General features: G+C 29.5%; 1 long non-coding RNA gene across 1 annotated transcript; it reads right to left on the reverse strand.

Moving 5' to 3' along the window:
• Positions 1-4410: 4410 nt before the first annotated feature.
• LOC103499541 (uncharacterized) lies at positions 4411-6539 on the reverse strand. Its single transcript, XR_539857.3, has 4 exons — positions 5909-6539; positions 5742-5810; positions 5594-5656; positions 4411-4906 (listed from the first exon to the last, which is right to left on the reverse strand). It is a non-coding gene; the product is annotated as an uncharacterized LOC103499541 (long non-coding RNA).
• Positions 6540-13414: the final 6875 nt, after the last annotated feature.

The following is a 13414-nucleotide window of genomic DNA, read 5'->3' on the forward strand; positions in this document are numbered from 1 at the left end:
GCAAATAAGTGGGCCTAAGTTCGAGCCCACCAAGCAAATGGATCCAAGCCCAAACCCACCGAACAAATGGGTCCGAGCCCAAGCTTGTCAAGAAAATAGGCCCAAGCTCAAGCCCAACAAGCAGATGGGCCCAAGCCCAAACCCAACAAACAGATGGGCTCAGGCCTAAGCCCGCCCAACAAGCAAATGAGTCCAAGTCCACCTAAAGCCCATTGAGATTCTCTATAAATAGAGACCTCATTCATTTTGGAGGGTTCTTCTTCTTTTTTTTTTTTTTTTGAAAAGAATAATCGAAGCTCTAAAGAATTGAAGATAAAAATTTCTGAAAACTCTCAAGACGTGCAAGTTATCATCAACCTCGAAATCATCCTTCTGAAAGATCAAAGACTTGGAAGATCAACTTTCCTTGAATTCCAGAAGATTGAAGCTCGAATTGACTTGTAATTACAACTTCTTGAAGATCGAAGACCACGAAGTTCTAAATTTTAACTTTTGTATTCGAAAGAAAGAATCAAAGGAGTAAATATTAGAGATTATATCCACAATACATAAATCAATACAAAGTTCGATTCCACGAATTAAATCTCTCCTGAAATCTTGTGTGAACGTATATATTTACCAAAGAAATTTCATATCTATTATCTATAAAATTTAAAAAATTTGTTTGCTATATTTGAAAAACTTCACCAAAATCAAATAGTAAGCATTTTATTTATAAAAAAAAGTAGGTATTAATATACAAAAAATACCACATGCTTTTACATTCATTATTGCAATAATTCCTCAATTGAAATCTCACATTTTTTTTTTTTTTTTTTTTTTGCAAATTGCATCCTCATTCACCATTTACCATTTGGTTGATAATTTAGATGACATGATGACAGCCACCACTATCCCCATTATGCAATATTTCATTATTGCCCGTTTTTAATTTCAATATTTCAACTAAATGAAAGCATTATGTAGAGATGTTTTTACTTTTTAGCCTTTGCCTTTTGCTGAAGCTTTCACAGTCTAGCATTGAAATTGAAACAGGCAACCATCTCTCATTCAACATATCTCATCACTTTTTATCAATTGTTGAGATTTGTTTACTTTTAAATTCAACTCCTACAACTTGTTTATGTTTGATCTTTCCATAAAAAAAAAAACAATTTTATTTTCTTATTAACATTTTTCACCCTAAATTTTGAAAACATATCCCAAATGATTTCTTTTAACGGATTAAATTTAACATTTATTAAAAGTATAGAGATTAAAATTGAAAAATCTTAAAGTATAAGGACCAAAATGATATTTTAACTTTTTTTTTTAGTTTCATATATTTTAAATTATAATGTTTTGAAGATGATTTTATTTTAGGAATTTATTTTTAAGAATGAAATTGTTAAAATATTTACAAATATGACAAAATATCTGCCAGAATACAACAGATCGTCATAGAATATTATATTTATATCATGATAGACATAAATAATAAATAAATAATCAAATCACATTTTATTACAGTCAAACTATGATGTTTGGATATATTTGGAAATATTTTGGTTATATTTAAAAAAACAAACTCTTTATTTTATTTTAGGATGATGTATACACAATTCATATAATCCTTGGAACGAAGAGAGTGAATAGAAAAAAATATTTGTTTAAATCTTGTTTAATTAATTGGCTAACATAGTCTAGAATATCTTTAAAATTTTTCCTTTATTTCAATGGCTTTTAAATACATAAATATTACGTTTCAAAACTATTACGGGAGTTAGGTTGGAAAAATAACCAACAAGAAATACGAATATCAAAAAAAATATAGCATCATAATAAATATTATAAATTAATAAATTAAAGAAAAAGTTCTCTTTCACCGGCTCCAATTTATTTAGAATTTTAGCCATCACTTATAAACGGATTAAAAAATCTCTATTTATAGGTAAAATAGCAAGTAAATAATGACAATCGATAAACAAATACTAATCGTGTGCCGTATTGAAACATGTGGACAACAAATAAGGTAATTATAAATTACCACCGGACAATACATACTAAGGATAAGTATCTATTTAATATATATTATATCATAATATTAATAATAGGAGTTCAAATATTTTACAACTTTTTAGATGCAAATTGAAATCTGAAATGGTGTAACTGAAACTAAAATGAAAATAATAATAAATTTGTCTAAAACATAAAATAGATGATGAAGTAAGCACTTTTAAAAGGAAACACTCGAATAATGTTTTAAAGATTTAAATCTCTAAATTTTACATCTTATTCTATTTTGGTTATTAAATTTTTAAAAGAGTTTGGTTCTTGTTGTTGGGATTTTGGTAAACTTTTAAAAAACTAAGAATTTCTAAGTTTTTCTATATTCTATAATTCTCTTATTGATTTTAACGTCGAAGTCATTTTCTTTGTTTTTCACATCTCTCTTTTTTGCATTACAAATCTATAGTTGATGTCATGTGAAGGTTACGTAGGTTTTTCCTTGAACAAGATTTGACATCAACGATATATTATCAATAAATTTATTATAAGAAATGAAAATCACGTCAAAAATAAACTTTCTAAGTTGAATTATACCTTTTTCTTGTAATAAGAAAGGAAAATAATATTTTATTTTAACATCGTGGTATAAATATAAGACAAAGACTTAAAGATTGATATTTATACATCTATCTTTAATTATTAAGGTTGAATCTTTAATTTTAAATTGTTATTATAAGTTACGTAATAACATGTAAATAAAAGGGTGGTTCTTAATTGTGGTTATACCTCAACTTTCATCCTAGTTGATCAACTTAAATAAATGGAAATTTTCTATCAATATTTAAATGAAATTTGGAAATAATAATATTTTTAGGGACGATAAGAAGAATAGCAAAATATAAGGTTTACTTTGGATAAATGATAATTTATTTTTAAATTGTCAAAATAGCAAACAAATTAATGAGACAACTATGCCTTAAATGTCCCTACCTAATTGCCAATATAGATTTCTAAATACAATAGTAAGAAAAACCACAAATACCCTATAATTAATACATACTATGTACTCCCTTCAATCTTCTAATTTCCCCCCCCCCCCCCCAAAAAAAATCATCTTTTGTAAAGCATCACATCTTCTGCATGCAACCACTCCACTTCTCAAAGAGAACCCTAATTTTTCCTTCCCTTTTCCTTCTTAAAATACAATCTCTTTCTCTTCCGTTTTTTAAACACTTTCCACCGTCGCTCCAGATACAGTGGCCTTCCTTTTTTTAATCGGTTTGCACCACCGATTGCTTTTCACCGGAACTTTTAAAATCGCTCCCCACTTAATCGCTTTGCACCATTGATTGCTTTTCACCGGAACCGTTCCCAGATCTCTTTCCACCAATCTTCAACGTTCTCATCGTTTGTACCATTGTGTTCATTCTTCAACCTTCCGTTGGATTTCTGCAGTTAAAATTTTGAAAACAATATCCTTTGCTACGCTCTTCATGAGCGTTCCGGTTGATTGTCAATCTGGTCTTCCGGCGAATCTTTTAATTTTGTTTTCCTTAATTCCGCATTTTTTCCCTAGATAATTAATATTTGCATTGTATTTGGCATGATTTTAGAAAGAGTTGAGATTTGAATCTAAACTTAACTATTTGCATTATATTTGCCATAATTTTAGGGAATGATTGGTATTTACGTGCGTTTTGAAATTTGAATCTTTTAAATGATTTTTCATTACTTTTTTAATGTTTTTGTTAATAATTAATTATTGCATTATCTTTGCCATTATTTTAGGATGTATTCACTTTCGAATGTATAATTCCAAAATTTCAAAAATGAAGATTTGAATATCTTTTTCATTAATTTCTTATTTTTTTATGATAATAAATAATTATTGCATTATATAGTTTTGAATCTATATTAGTTTGAATCTATAATTATTGCATTAAAAAATTAAATATTTGAAGTTATTTTTCATTAATTTGAAGGTAAAAATCAGAATAATTAGGGGATATTGAAACCAATTGAATATGTTTAGGGATCTCCAAAAGAATATAATAATTTTTTGATTTAGTTAATAATTATCATAAGTGGGTGTGTTTACAAATACACCGTAATCGGATATGTGATATTTTATTTGATTTTTCGATCTCATGAAATACACTGTATTTGTATCTGGACAGTTCTCATCCGTGGAGGGGTAATTTTGGCTCAAAAAAGTAGAAAAATATTTAAGGCAGTTAATTTTGCCATAAATAAAAAAATAACAGTTTGCTATTTTTCTATTTTCTATTCTTATATTTGTCATTTTCATGAATTCCCCATATTTTTATTAGGAAAAGATTGGAAATATTAAAATGGAAAGAAAAAAGAAAGAGAAAATCGTAAAAATAGCAAAATTCTGGATAGGAAAAAGAAAAATAGTAAATTCCAAACTTATTTTGATATATGGAAAAATTACCTGCTAGATGAATTTTTCCAAATTTTTTTACCTTAATTTACCCCTCCACGAAGGGAAATTACCCATATACAAATACAGCGTATTTGTTGAGATTAAAAAATCAAACAAAATATCAAATATCTCGAATATATTGTATTTGTAAATTCTGTAACGACCTAACTCCTTATACTAAGCCAAAATCATTACTAATTAAAAGATAAGTAAAATTTCTTAAATTTAAAAATAGAAAATAAAACAAAACCTCAAATACTCATTAAAGCACAAACAAACGTATGTAAAGAAAATTTTTAAATAAAATCCTAACTTGGGTCCTATCTAGTTTTAAAGAGACAAATAAATAAAATAAAATAAAATGTGTATCTGATCAATGATGTAAGGCGGAAGCAAAAAGATCCCTATGGCTCGCCACGGTCTATTCTTGTCATTTCGTCAGCTTCCCTCTGCCCTTACCTCTACCTCTGCCTGAAAAAAAGTTTAAATAAGAAAGAGTGAGTATAAAATTATACTCAGTAAGGGACCTACTACTAATCCCGTTAGGTGCTTGTTAACTTCCTATTAGAGTCCTGTAAAGTGATACCCTTAAACTGGTACGTTCTCGAACACGTGCAATCTGTGATCCCGTAGGAACATATCTGGTCTTCAGTGAACTGAAAGGGACACCTAGGACAACTGGTCTTTATATAGTGTACCCGAAGGAAACACTAAGACAATCGGGCTGTGAGTGACCTCATCGAGTCACTCATAATCATGCTATGTCTATGTCATATTGGACTGGTGATCCCGTCGGACTACACAGTCATAAAAGGTGGTGATTCCGAAGGACACCCATGTGGGTATGACTCTAATAGCTAAAGTTAACAACACAACCTAACCATAGCATGTAACATAACATACATTATCATAAGCATGACATAAGTATCGATCATGTCATTTTAAATCAAACATTGTCATCAAGGACATAACACAGTCGTTCTCATCAATATACTAACAGTAATAAACATGGTAACAGTTATCATCACCAAACACCCATATAATGACAGTCAGTATTAATAGCATTCATATATACATTTTAACTACCAATGATGCATAACTGTAAGTACATGCGGTCTCTTAAATTTAGTTTGAAGGTCTAGTAGGAGAATCTCTTACCTAGAGATTAGCTCAACCCAAATTATCTTAACAGTCACAGTCGAGCTTCCCAACAGTCAAGTCCTAAACACAGGTGAACCCAATAACTAAAAATTAATAAATCAATTAACAGTCGTTGAGGGACCAAATTCCAATTATTTCCACTTACCAAAGTTGAAGATGAACTCAACTTTATTCTTGATTTAGGAAAAATTCTACTGTACAACTCCCAATTGATCTATCATGAAAAATAATTCAATTAACTCCATAATTAAATTATTTAGGGTCCACAAATTGATCTTTGTTAGGAATTAACCAAAACCCAAACAAACTTACCAAAAATATAGGTGAAAAGGACCAAAAGTAGACTAGGTGGCTCAAATGGCTTAGTCAAAGGCGCTTGGCTCAGCTAGAGGCAGAAAACGGCTCGGGTACGGGATGGAAACAAGGGTGGCTCACGCACAGCTCAGACACTAGGGTTGGCTTGTGCGCGCGACTCGAATGCTGGGGTTTGGCTAAGGCGCGTGAAGACGGCTCAATCAGCTGGGGGCGCGGCTCACACTCACAAGCACAGCTCGAACGATTGGGGGTTGCTTGCTGACGGACCGATGCGGTGGGAGGCAACCAGCTACGACGGCTGACGAGGAAGCAACGGATGACAACAAGCTGTGACGACTGACGACGAAGGAAACTACTCGGGGACTGAGACGGAGACAGAGACGGAAGGAGACGAAGACAGGTTGGGCTTCGGTGGACGATGCACGTTCGGGTCAGCACACGAGAGGATCAACGCAAAGGAGGTTGTGGCTGAAGGGATGGCTGTCAGCTCGGTGCTCCTTGTGGCGGTCGATGGACTGGTCGAATGGCGGTTGATTTGGGGTTGAGATTAGGGTTTATGAGGAAGATGAATAGTTCCACACATCTCAATGCCCTAGTTAATAAAAATAACTCCTTTTATTTTTAATTTTCCTTTTTCTCTTTCCCAAAAATCTTCACCCTCTCTCTCCTCATTTAAAACCCACAAAATCTTCTCTTTAAATTTAAAATTTCCTCTCTCTCCAATTCAATCACCTTTATCTTTCAAAAAAATAATTATCTTAACCTAATTATATTATTCACATTATATAATTACTCTAAATAATTACATTATCTTTATAATATAATTATTTTATCATCACATCACTTAAATATACCTTTAAATAATTATATTATCCTTATAATATAATTATTTTAACTTCACAATCAATTAATTATAAAAATCAATGCATAAATAAGCAACTTTCTACAAACACAACAATTGGATATTTTTCCAAATTATCTAATAAGTTCTAATAAATTTCAACAATTAAATAACACCCAAAAATTAAAAAAATTTAAACTTAAGATAATTAAAATTAAATTACCTTAAATTTTGGGGCATTACCTTAAATACATTCATTTATGATAAATCTTAACTAAATCAAAAAATATTATCTTGTTGCAAAAGATTGAACCAACAATCCCTAAATATATGGCTTTAGTTTCAATATCCCCTATTTATTAGGATTCAAAATCAAGTAATTAACGAATTTGTATATTTTATATTATTTATAAAAAAAATTATATTAAATAATACATATTACAAATTTTTAATAACAATTTAAATCTATATCTCCCTAAAATCGTCAATTTGAATTCAAATTCCTTGAAATAACTGCAAAGATAAATTCAACTATTTCATATTTTTTATTTTTTAAATTATTTATAAAAAAAATATACATAAACAATACATAATACATATTTGATATTCTAACATTATTTTTAACTCTATTTTAACCATTAGTTTATTTCAAATTTGTAACACTATTTTTAAATCCAAATTTTATACCTTAATTTTAGATTGTTACTTTGAATTTCTAAACTTATGCCAAAGATAATGGATAATCCTTTAATTTTAGCATTTTTTATTTTTCAAATTATTTATAAAAAAACATACATAAATAAATATCCTTAATTTGAATTCCTAAAATTATGGGAAAGATAATAGATAATCCCTTAATTTTAGTATTTTTGTTTTCAAATTATTTATGAAAAAACATACATATACATATCAATAACATACGAAGAACCCTCCAACGAATATTTATATATATATATATATATATATATATATATATATATATATATATATATATATATATATATATATATATATTTAACTCCAAAGATAAATTTAAATATTTAGCAATTTTTATTTTTCGGATTATTCATCAAAAAAATAGACATGAATAATACATAATACATATTTTATATTTTAATATTATTTTTAACATTATTTTTTACCCTAAACCATTAATTTTAAATCAAAATTTTAACACTATTTTAAAATCCAAATTCTGCATATTAATTTTCGATAGTTAGCTTGAATCCCTAAAATTTCAAAAATTTTAAATTATCTTTAAATTAAAATTTTACACCTTCACTTTAGATTGTTTGAATCCCTAAAATCATGGTATTTGTTATATATCCCACCATAAAATTACGCTTTGTTTTAATTTAGTTTGAATCCCTAAGATTATGCCGAATATAATGTTTGAATCCCTAAAATTATTTTGTATAATTTATGAAACAATAATTTTATATACATATGCCGTATGTTATGATAAAACTGAAAATCAAATCTTTGTAATTCAATAATATTTTAGCATATATCTCTCACTTAATTATTCCCACATATTTTAAATAATGTTGTCAATTTAAAAATATACTGGACAATAATTTAAGATATATTGTCATATATTATGATAAAGCTAAAAATCAAATTTTTGTAATTTAATAATATTTTAGCATATATCTCTTCACTTAGTTATTTTCACTCATTTTAAATAATTTTGTCAATTTAAAAATATACTTGACTACTTAGTAAATATGTTCCCTTTGTAGACTGAAACAGATGATGTGTCGGACGAAGGAGATGCTATGATGTGAAGCCTGAAGATTGAAGATGCAAACGGACGATGGAAGATTGGAGATGTGTCGGACAAATTTGAAGATTGGAGATTGAAGTGGAACGAACGATTGAAGTTGCAAATAAGATTGAAGTGAAATGGACAAAGTTGTGAAGATTGGAGATGTGCCAGACAAAGGAAATGCAAAGGACGATGTGAAATAAACGATGTGTTGGACGAAAGAAATGCAAAATGAACGATGAGTTTTCTTCTGATGCGAAGGAGATGCAAAACGGACGATGCAAAGGATGAGATGCGGATGAAGTTTGGGTTTTTCAATTTGAAGCAGACGAAGTTAGGGTTTTCAAAGTAAGGAAGGAAATGCTTGAAGATTCTTTATTTCCGAATTCCAAATAATGGAAGATCTGAAACAGTGGCCTGTAAACAAATGTATTTAGGAATAACATTTGTCACTTAGGTAGGGGTATTTAAGGCATTGACCTCCAATTTTTATTTAAAATTCCTATATTTTGCTATTTTGTCAATTTAAAAATAAATTTAAATTTGTCATTTATAAATAAAAGCAAACTTCTAATTTTACCGATCTTGTTTTGAGGCCGTCGTGGAAGAAATAATGATGGGGGAAGAGAGGTGGAAGGGGAGGTCTAGATTGGGGCTATTTTATTTTTTTTACGTGGGTGTGATCCTCATCAGGAAGCAAATTTACATATGAAAGTCATAAAGGGTGATGATGATACCTTACCTCATTCATCCAATTATCCATTATTGTCTCACACCTCCACACTTCAATTTAACCTTTAAATTTATGGTTTAATTTTGTCCTAAATTCGAGTTTCTTTTTCTTAATTGCCCTTTTGAGACGAAGTTGGTTTCAGTATATCTTAATTAAGTTTGAGTCTTTAAACTCAACCTCTTGAATAATACTCATATATTTAGTTATATTTAGTTGTGGTGTTTCAGATCATAGTTCTTTTGTTTCTTTGAAAAGGATAAATGAAGATCATACCTATTTTATCAAAAATAATAATAATAATCATCATCATCATAGATGATGATACAACTTTATGATACACTTTTAGGAAGAACTATTAAAGAGTGAAACTTAATTAATTATATTATTTAAACTTTTGACTAATAACATTCAGAAATCCAAGGACTCAATTCAAATAAAATTTAAAAGTTATTAAAAAGTGTAATATAATTAAACTAGATTCATAAGAACCAAAAGGGTTTTTTTTTTTATTATTTTTATTATTATTATTATTGTTATTATTATTATTATTATTTTCAAATATTTGCAAAATAAATAAAATATTTACATAATATAGCGAAATATCATAGTCTATCTACGATGAACCGTGAGAGATTAACATAGGCCGTGACATTTTGTGATATTTGTAAATATTTTTTAAAAAAAGTTTTTGTCATTTAAAATATATTTTTTTAAAATTTTATTATTTTATAGGGAAAGTTGATGAGAGTGTTGAAATTTCTAACTCAAAGTGTATAGTTTATAAATTAATGAGTTTTGTCGTAGTTATGTGTTCTTGTATTTTTCTCCTCTTCCTTTGAAGAAATGAGAATGTTACATTATGATTGTATGAACGCTCTCCTTTATTAAAATATATATGTTGGGAAGCTCAAATTACGTACCTATATTAAATCTTTTACTTTGAACATTTGATTACCACTTTTTTCCTTGAATATGTTAATATATTGTCAATATTTTTCTCATTTTAATTTCTTTGAGCTTCTAATTTAATTACGAATAAAATGCTCACTTTACATACAAATTTTTTCCTTCTCATCATATTGTAATTATAGTAAAGTTTCTATCTTGATCCTTCACTCCATATCTTACCAAACTTTCAAATAGGGTGTAATCAGGTTGGATTAGGTTGGGTTGGGAACCTGAATTAAGTTTTCAACCCAACCCGTAAAATATGAGTTGAGTTAGGTTGGGTTGTCGGGTTGTCGAAACTTGAAAGCTGAAAGGTGGATGAAGAAGATGACCGCCGAATGGTTGTCGAAAGCTAAAGAGACAGACGGCGATGAGAGGGAGGATGCTGAGATCTGACGGGCGGCAAGGAAGAGGGAGGAGATGACGAAGAGTTAGAATAGATCTAAAGATGAGATTTCAGATCTGACGAACGATGAAGAGGAGACTGAGATTTGACAAGATGCGATGCGAGGGACGACGGCTGAGAATGCAGAAGAGAGGAATAAAGGAGGAGGAGATGCAAGAAGAGAAGAGAGGAATGGAGAAGAGGCCTGACGGCTGAACACTAAAAGGAGAGGAATGAGGGAGGAGACCTAATTCTTTTTAAGTTTTATTAAATAACATACATCCATATATATATATATATATATATATATATATATATATATATATATATATATATTAATTTAGGTTGGGTTGGATTGAACCGAATTTTTTAACTCTCCAACTCGAGACCCGATCAAACCCGAAAAAATCCAATTTTTTCAACTCAACCCAACCCATATATATTTTAATATGGGTTGGGTAGTCTGGGTTGTCAAGTTAACTGGGTTATTCTTACACCCCTACTTTTAGAACTCTACTTTAATACATAAATTTATATACTCATTTCATTTAATTTCGACACATAACCCACACACATATTCAAAATCAACTATTCATTTCATCATTAAACACTGAAAAAAAAATCTTTGAAAGAGACCCTAAAATTAAATTTAATTAGATTTGTTGATTTAAAGAGTGTTTTAGCTTCTTAATTTCACATCTATTTAGTTTTGGTGGTCAACTTTTCAATCATAGGGTTGTGATTTTGAACCTTCACGTCGAATACTCCAACCACGTGCTGGCAATTGATCTAGTAGCTTTCAGCAGACTAAGGCAGCCTATCAAGCACTGGGAGCTCGATCTCTACTTGGAAAGTAGGGAAAAACATTTTGAAAGGGTAAGCTATAAAACTCAGTGAGTGACTAAATTTAAAACTATAAATCTAGAGATCAAAGCAAATGAAAAACCTTACACATATAAATTTGTTTAATCAAAACCTTAAATATAAATGTGCAATAATAACAGCTTTCTCAAATACTCAACAAGTATGTCATTGAAATCTAGCAAGGAATATCAAGTATATAAAACCTTTTAACTAACCTGAAAAATCTACGTTATGCAGGATATGTCCAGTACAACCAACGTTTACTAGCTTTACGATATAGTGAGGCCCGTCCAACACTCACGACAATATCGTTATTATGGAGTACACTCAACATCAACAACGAAATCAAACCTGTATGCACATGGTACCATATAGCCTCGAGCTCAACATCTCAGTCATGTAGTTAATAAAAATTTCATTAAGAAATATGAAACATTAAAACATGTCTGCTTATCTTTATCTTTTGTAAAACTGAAGCTGACACAGCTTGTTCGTGGAAAACTGAAAATCTATAAACAATATTTGCTTTAAATGACATTGTTTCAACTACTTTTCAGAAAGTCAATAATAACGTGCTCATATATGAATTTAAAACCTAAGCTTGAAATCATGTATCATCCATAAAATCATATTCAAGCAGAGAAACATAATCATAAATAACAGTTTATAAATAAGTTTTGAAATATGTTTTGTCATCTACTGCCTTAGGTTAGTTCCATGGTGTGTAGACTCGGCCTATTTTCTCTTGGTCTATCAAACAAACCAAAATCAAGCATCAAAACCTTAAATAATCTTTTCTTTTCATACTAAAACTTAAGATGACGCACAAAATATGACAATCATCAATTCTAAACTTTGACATAAAAGAACATTTCACAATTTTTTCCAGAATTTCCTAGATTCATCAACCTAACTTCAAACAATCATAACTTCTTCAATACTTGATTAAAATTAATGTACTTTATATCAACGTCTCCATTTTGAAATCTTCTACAACTTACTTGAAGGAAAGAAACAGAGACTCCCAACAGATTGTTACAAAAATTGCTCAAAACATAAATAGTCTAAATTCGAATCTTCTTCTAACCCTTGGTATGCTCCTGAAATTAAACTTACTTTCAATCATCTTTGGTTCACGATTTCTTCATGAAAGTTGTAGGAAATGTAATATACTTTCCAACTATACCTAATAGAGTATCTAACTCACTTTGTACAATTCAGAAAACTCAAAACACCAGAGACTTCATGAATTCGCACATAAAACTATGATCTGATTGCCTCTTTGAAAATCATTAATCTAACATCAGAATTTGCTCAAGTTTCCTTCATAAAACTTGTTAGAAATTAAATAAACTTTCAAACAAATAAATCTCACCTTTTAATTCATTCTGAGCAGTTCAAACCGACCCAAAAAACCAGAGAATGTTTGTTTAATTTCAATATATAAAGAGAAAATACTTGAGCTTGTAGTTTCTTAATCTTCTTCAACCTCCAAACTGCGTAATCTCTGCTTCCAATCTTCTTAAACTCTTCCTCATCAAAGCTCTGAATTTGATGAAAGAGATGGAAAATATTAGGAGATAATTAAGATTCAAAATCTTTTACTGTAATTTAACCTTTAATTGTAAATTGATTTCATTATATTTTTGCCATATTTACTTCCTTGTAATCTATATAAATATCAATACATATCAATGACAATACAATCTAGGCAATTCATTTGTACTTGCTATTAGAAACTTTACATGGTATCAGAGCATTCCTCGAAAAAAAAAAATTACATACCTCTTCAATGGCCACCTCCAGCTCCTAATCTGATCCCATTTCCATCGAAACTTCTATCAATCTCATTCCCACAAAATCCTTACCATCAGGAAATCCATTTGTTCCTACCTCCACTCTCTTCTAACTATCCAACATTTGTAATCTCATACCATTTCGTTTGGATCCACTAATTATATTCT

The sequence above is a fragment of the Cucumis melo genome, chromosome 8 (genome assembly GCF_025177605.1).
Source record: "Cucumis melo cultivar AY chromosome 8, USDA_Cmelo_AY_1.0, whole genome shotgun sequence".
Lineage (NCBI taxonomy): Eukaryota > Viridiplantae > Streptophyta > Magnoliopsida > Cucurbitales > Cucurbitaceae > Cucumis > Cucumis melo.